The sequence below is a fragment of the Daucus carota genome, chromosome 3, assembly GCF_001625215.2.
Source record: "Daucus carota subsp. sativus chromosome 3, DH1 v3.0, whole genome shotgun sequence".
NCBI lineage: Eukaryota > Viridiplantae > Streptophyta > Magnoliopsida > Apiales > Apiaceae > Daucus > Daucus carota.
In genome coordinates, this window is record NC_030383.2 from 45446720 (window position 1) to 45454157 (window position 7438).

At 27.1% G+C, this 7438-nt stretch overlaps 1 non-coding gene across 1 annotated transcript; it reads right to left on the reverse strand.

Annotated features, from left to right (window-relative positions):
* Positions 1–2210: 2210 nt before the first annotated feature.
* TRNAW-CCA (transfer RNA tryptophan (anticodon CCA)) lies at positions 2211–2282 on the reverse strand. Its single transcript has one exon. It is a non-coding gene; the product is annotated as a tRNA-Trp (tRNA).
* Between the last annotated feature and the right edge of the window lie 5156 nt (positions 2283–7438).

The window sequence follows — 7438 nt, forward strand, 5'->3', positions numbered from 1 at the left end:
AAATAAATTTAAATTATAAAATGGTAGTTACTTATATAATTGAAGTGATTATTGACTGTAAATGAATATAGTCGAGTTTAGTTTTGTTCGCGTCAAGCCAAGTTTAACTTTTTTCTGTTGAGTCAATTCGAGTTTTACAACCGAACGAAAAGTGATTTTAAATATCAGCTCATTCATAAATGAGCCAAACAATTGTTTGCACACGAACAATTCGAGTCGAGTTGAACTCAAGTTGAGTTCAACCAGAGCTGAGTTACCAACAAACAATTCGTGTGTAATTTTTACTCAACCAGTCCCCTTCATAAAATGTAATTTACAATTACACTATCAAAATAATTATACATTCATACTTACATTCGACTTACATACAGTTTTACAAGTAGTAAGATTAGTATTTAATTATTATGAGAATCATATGTTTATTTTATACTTGTTTTTATCTTATATCTCATCTTTTATGTCAAGTTTTTAGCTATAGTTGTTTGGTTTTAGTTTTAAAATATTTGAAACATTTAAAATATTTTAAATATTAAAATATCACAAATTTTATACAAGTAGATCAAGTTAAACGAGTTTGAGTCAAACTCGAGCTGATCCCTAGCTAAGCTAGCTGAGCTCGAGCTGAATGGGAAAAAAAAATCTGGATTCGTTTAAGAAATTAAAAAATTATATGTTCAATAATGAAGATCAAGTTGTTTCAACAAACGAAAAGATCGACTCACTTAAACGAGTCGAGCTCGAGTTCTTTTCACGAACAACTCTATTCATTTGAAGTCCTGATATGAAGCCTCGACACTTTGAACCTTAATAAAGTTTTGTACATTTTTACAACCTTTTTACAAGTTTCTTCACGTCCGTACCACAAAATTAATATCAATTTCTATAGTTATGCATTATCATGTTGATCATGTATTATTATGTAAGAGCAACTCCTATAGGTTCCATCCACAACTATCCAGCAATAGCAAACAACAATAAAAAATATACAAATCCTTCTTCCGTTACACAACTCCAACATCACTCTTTAACTCTCCCATCACGTATATTTTACTTATCCAATACCGAGAAGTGGTTTCTATTGACGTTATTTTTATTGATCGATTTTGTGGATTTGTCATATCATTTTTTGCCCGATTCTCATTTTTCTTGCTCCTCATCTCTCTGCTGCTTCAGCACCAGTTTGTATTGCTCTATACATTCCTTCTCGTCTTTTTATTTATTTTGAGAAGAACGTCTATAGAAAAATTTGAATCGCAGTTTTTTGCTCAGTACCACCAGGCACTGGATCTTTTCCCTGCAATATCGTGACTTTGATATATCACTTTCATCTTATTTACATCAGTTATTATATTTTGCGTTGTCTATATGAACTGCAAGAATAACTGACTAAGCCGTGCCATAAGGGGTCATTCTCCAAATTAATTTTGTTCTGTGACCGTGCAGTATAGTCACTGTAATATAACCGTTAAAATATAGGTATTGAAATAATGATAAAATATTATTTTTAAAATGGGTTTTGGTCCATAATCATTGTTTGTTATGGAGGGCTTATCCAACACACAGCTTTAGAGCGGTTAGATCTGTATTTTAATGGTCAGGATGAAATTTTTTTTTTTACCGATCTGCTATAATTTTCTGCGTATCAAAGTTTTTCCTTTCCGCGGATATTTTCCGCGAAACCAAAAAGTTCCGATACACGGAAAATTATAACGGATCGATAACAAAAAAAGTTTCAATCTGGACCTTTCAAATATAGATCTGATGCCCCTGATGGTGTATATTATATAAACTGTTGTAAGGGAACAGAACCCAACTAATCATTATATTTAACACTGCTAAAATACAACGGCTTACCAGTATATTTGAGTTCCCATTATTTTATATATTTAAGCTAATATTTTTAGTTTATATTATTTTAACATAACTTGTTTTACACTTTTACTTTATCCTGAAAAATATTCTAATACCACATATTACAGAGAAGGTTAAGAGCCCATTTCATATAACATTATCCTTTACTTGAATCTATTTCTCATAAACCTCAGTAATAAAATGCGTAGTTTTATTATCATAAACATCATTAATAAAATGTGCATTTTGTTGTCAATATGGAGAGTAGTTGCTGACTTGCTGTTGACCAATACATCTACAGCGATGAAGCAGGAACAGCGGACTGAAAGAAGACGAAGCATGAAAAAAGAAATGGGAATTGAACCCGACGTGAATCGAACACGCAACCTTCTGATCTGGAGTCAGACGCGCTACCATTGCGCCACGGATCCACATGCGTTAATATGAGGAGCATAAATGTATATCTCAGTTATATATTCTGTTCAATCTACTTAATTGTTAATCCGGTTCTGTTCAAAATGAGCAACTTAAATTATGATAATTTAAAATATGTAATAATAAATATAAGTTTGATAGGTTATTTGTTTAAGTACTGAAATTGGCTATTATTTGAAAATTATTAATAATATAATAAATCCTACCTCATCAATTATTGGCTGAATTTAAATCTAATTCACTAAAAAAACAAATATTCTTTAATTTAAAGTAGCAAATGACTTTAAACCCGGCCTAAAGCCCAAGCAAAGATGCTCGCAGGCGGATAAAAATCTTTATAACCTATTCTTATTCTTTCAAAACTTCTTATAGCATAAAGTATTAGACCTTTATCTCCAGAAGATATAACTCTATTGCTTAGATTATGACAATTATCTAAGAAATAGTTTATCAGTAGATAATGAGATAAAATCTCTTTTAAGAGTATCACCTAAGGAAGTAATCCCCACATCCTATATTAGAGATGGAGGAACAATAGAAAGTTGGAAATCTCTACCAGGATTTAAAGGATATTCAAAACCAGTCTTGAAAGAAATATTTAAGCATATATAATGAGACCCCCCAGTAAGATAAGAAGAATAATAAATAACCGATTAAAATCTGAAATAATATCAAATCTTTTAATATTATTCAAAACAAATAAAATAGAAACTAAAAAGATGTGCAAGAAAACTCTTGAAAAAAGTCTATGTAATTAGATGGAAGATGAAATAAAGTTAATTCAAAAAATAGCAAATAAAACACCAACTTATAATAAAGATATAAATCAACATATAGAAACTTGTAGGATAAGTTTAAGTATTATTAAGCAAAAGGAAATTAAAATACAAACATTAAGGGAAATGTTAGAGCAAAGAGATGAACAAATAAGATTGATACAAGAAGAAAATTTAGAATTAAGAAAACGAAATTTCATCGAAAGAATAGGACGAGAAATATCTGAAAAAGAATATAGAGAAGCATTAAGAGAACAATATAAAATAATTGATGATTTAAAAGATTTAAAAGGAAAATGAATAACGAAGCAATAAAATCTTATTTTGTATATAAAAAATACATAAAAAATGAACTAAAACTGAGATATAAAATAATTAAAAATAAAATGAAAATGTTAGATTATTTGAATGAAATTATAAACAGTCAATCGTATGAAACTTATCCAGAGTTAGGTAAAGAAATAGATAGACACAATATAAATTTAGTAAAAGAAACTATAAATAATCATATAAAGGAAATTAATAAGAAGACATATATTTATTTTTACTAATGGATAAAAAAGAAGAAGTAATGGAAAAAGACTATTATCAAATGGATGAATATGAAGGTGGAACATCCCAAACATTAAGTTTTAAACCAGAAACATATAAAAGAATTCAAAGTGAGACAGAGGAATTAACAATAAAAAAGATTTTTAAGACAAACTATTTTGAAAGAAATAAACAAATAAGGTATATAGCACAAAAACATGAAAATATAATAGACATTAATACAATAAATGGGCGAGCAAAAATAAATTTAATAACTGATGACTTAATAAAACGGGAATTATCAAAATTATCAAATAAAGAAGCTAGTAAACTAAAAAATATTTATTTTGGAGCAATAGAATTCACTATAAAGGCATATTTTCAGAAAAATATTGATACTCCTATACAAATATATATACTAGATGATAGAATATTAGGAAATATACAGGATGCATTAATAGCTGTAGTAAAAAGAAATTTGATATATCAAAAATTAAAATTTATAATACAACCAGATTTTAGTATATCACTAAAAGATGAAAATAAAGAAAGAGCTTTAACTCTATATTATAAATTAGATGGAATAAATATGCCAAAGGGAAGTAAAGTGATTAGTATAGAAACAAAAATGGTATACGCTATAACTGGAAATCATCATGTAAAGAAACAAACAGAATTATGTACAATAGTTCCAAAATTATATGAAGATATATTGGAAAGAATAGAACATAAAGAGGAATCTAGAATAACAATCCCAGAGGAGATAAGCATGGATTTTAATAATAGGCAAATAATACAAACCCCAAGAATTAAACCAATAATGGAAGGCTCTAGGTTAAGCTTTAGAAAGGATAAAAATTTAATTAGGAGTATGAGCTTATCTAGACAAATAAATCTAATAAAAATACCTTGCTACGAATCGGATAAATTAAGAATTAAGACAATATTATTTAATGGAATATTTGCAAAAGAAATAATAACAGAAATTAATACGGGAACAACTACAAGTGTAATACATATAACGGAAGTTGATATAAATAAATGTGAAGAGATAGAACCACAAATAATAAACGAACCAAATAACTCAAGGGAATCAATAGTAACAAAGGCTATAAAACTAAGAATAAAAATCCAAGATTTAGAATATAATTTAACTTTAGGAGTGATCGAATATGATGTTAGTTATCAACTATTATTAGGAATGGATTTTCTTAATAAAATTCAGTATAATATAACAAACGAAGGAATAGAGATAAATGATCAGAATAAATTAAGATTTATAGAAAGAATATGAATATCAAAAAAGAATTAAAAAATAAAGAAAAAGAATTGACTATTATAAATAATATAATAACAGAAACATTAATAATATCTCAAGAAAAATATTTAGAATATCTAGAAGAAAAAAGACAGTTAGAAGACCAAATAAAGCAGTTGAAAGAACATATAAACAAACCTAAGAATGAAAAAATTTGGATCGTTGAAGGAGAATGGAGAAAAAGAATATATAAAGATGAGTAACTCAGAAGAAAGAATAAAAGATATTTGGAATGAAATATTGGTAAAAGAAGGATTAAAAACTATATTAGAAAAAATAGAGGAAAACCAAGAAAAAAGTAGACAGATTATAAGAGAGGAAATAACAGCTTTATGGAATGTATCCGAAGTACCTACTTTTAAACAAATACTAGGAAAATTAACAGCAATTCAAAATTGTTTAGAACAAAAGAAAGAAATATTAGAAAATGAAGAAAAACCAGAAGTAGTACCTATAAATATAATAGGAAGTAGTATTAAAAGCCCTATACTTATGGATATAAGTAAATCAAAACCTCAGATGTCAACAGGAGTTAAGAGAGCAATAAATAGTTTAGCCGAACTCCATAAAAAAGGAAAATTCTGAAAATGTCTATACAAGAACATAGTGTAATAACTTTTCTTAAAAAACATGGAAAAGAAATTATGGAAAGAGAAAGAAAAAAGTATGAACCTATAAAAAATGAAAATAAAGCGGTAGAACAAATAAATAAACAAGATGAATTAGAAGAATTAAAAAAGGAAAATTTTAAGCTAAAAAGTAAAACTAATACAGAATGGTTAAATAAATATAAATTCTATAAAAATAAATATAAAACTCAAAAGAAAGAATTAAGAGAAACAAAATTAGAAGTAATAAAAGTATTAGAAAATGTAGAAAGTTTAAAAAATGAAATAAGTCAATTAAAAATAGAATTAAGTAAACTAAAAGGAAAAGAAAAAATAGAATTTCAGGATAGTAGTAATGAAACAGATAAAGAACAGATAGATAGCAGTAATACAGAAGAAGAGGAAATAAGGTATCTGGAGGAATCAGATAATAAGGAACAAGAAATTATAATAAAAGAAAATCAGGAAATATTAGAGGCCTTAGGAAAAATGAAAAATATAAACGCCATAATAGAGGATGAAAGTGATATAGAACAAGAGAAAAATTCTATTATACAAACAGATAATGATATGGAAACAGAAACAATTACTAATAGAGATGCTGAAGACTATCCAGAAGAAGAACTAGGAGATCATATAATAACTAGAAGAAATAATATAGGAACAGATCATATCCCTCTCGGACAAAGAGAGCAAGTACAAGACTTTGTAGGATCAATAACACAAGGAATCAATATTAATGGATATTTTTTAGATCTAGATAATGTATATGATGAGCAGGAAATAAGTAGGAGAATTAAAGACTGGAATCTAGGAATGTATATAGCCCTAATGAATGCTAAAAATTTGGATAATATAGATTATATTTATGACCTAATATCCAAAACAATAATCGGAAAGGCCGCATTTTGGATTGAAAGTATAAATTATGCATTAAAAGAAGAAGCAACACAGAATGCTAGAACTTGGAAGGATATGCTAAACATGTTTGATGTAGTAATAAAAAGAGAATTTCTAGGAGAACAATGGTTTGTAGCACAAGATCAGGTAATGGTTGAGAGAAAAATAGAGATAGTAATGTATCTAAACAATATGAAATGTTGTAAGATAAATAAATTACCAGAGTATACTATAAGCTTTTCAAAATTATTTTATGAAGCAAAGTTTTTACCAGATGAAAGTATAGTATACCAACAACTTTATTATGATCATTTACCTTCACCATATAACACAGAAATCACCAAAGAATATAATAATCTAGAACCAAAGGAAAATACGCTAGGAGAAAGAATTAGAGTATTAAGATTATATTTAATGCGTAAATGTGAAGAATATAGAGTTCAGCAAAAAATAAAAAAGGATAAAAAGCACGGATTAAGGGAAATATGTGGTTTTACAGAAAGAAAATTAGTATTCGGGTGTGATAATAAGATAAAAAATACAAAAAATAGATATAGGAAATATAAAAAATCAAATTATAATAGGGATGAATATTATAAGGGACAAAATAAATCATATAGGCCTTATAAATCATTTAAAAGAAGAAGATTTAGGAGATATAAAAACACTCCTGAAAATAGGAAAAGATTTAAATATAAAAGAAAGTTTAGAAAAAGGAGATATACCAAACCTTTACAGGATAATAGTAAAACAAAAATAACAAATTGTAGATGCTGGAATTGTAATGAAAAAGGACATTATGCTAATAAATGTCCAAAGCTAAAACAAACTGGAGTAAAATATATAGATAGTACAGATTTTATAATGAAATTAGAATATATAAAAGAAGACGATGATAATGACTGGTACAACGATGAAATATTTTATATTAGTGAAACAGAACCTGAAGAAATAAATTATATAGAAGAAAATAATACTAGTAGTAATGAACTATTTGAAACTGAATAAGATGGTAGCTA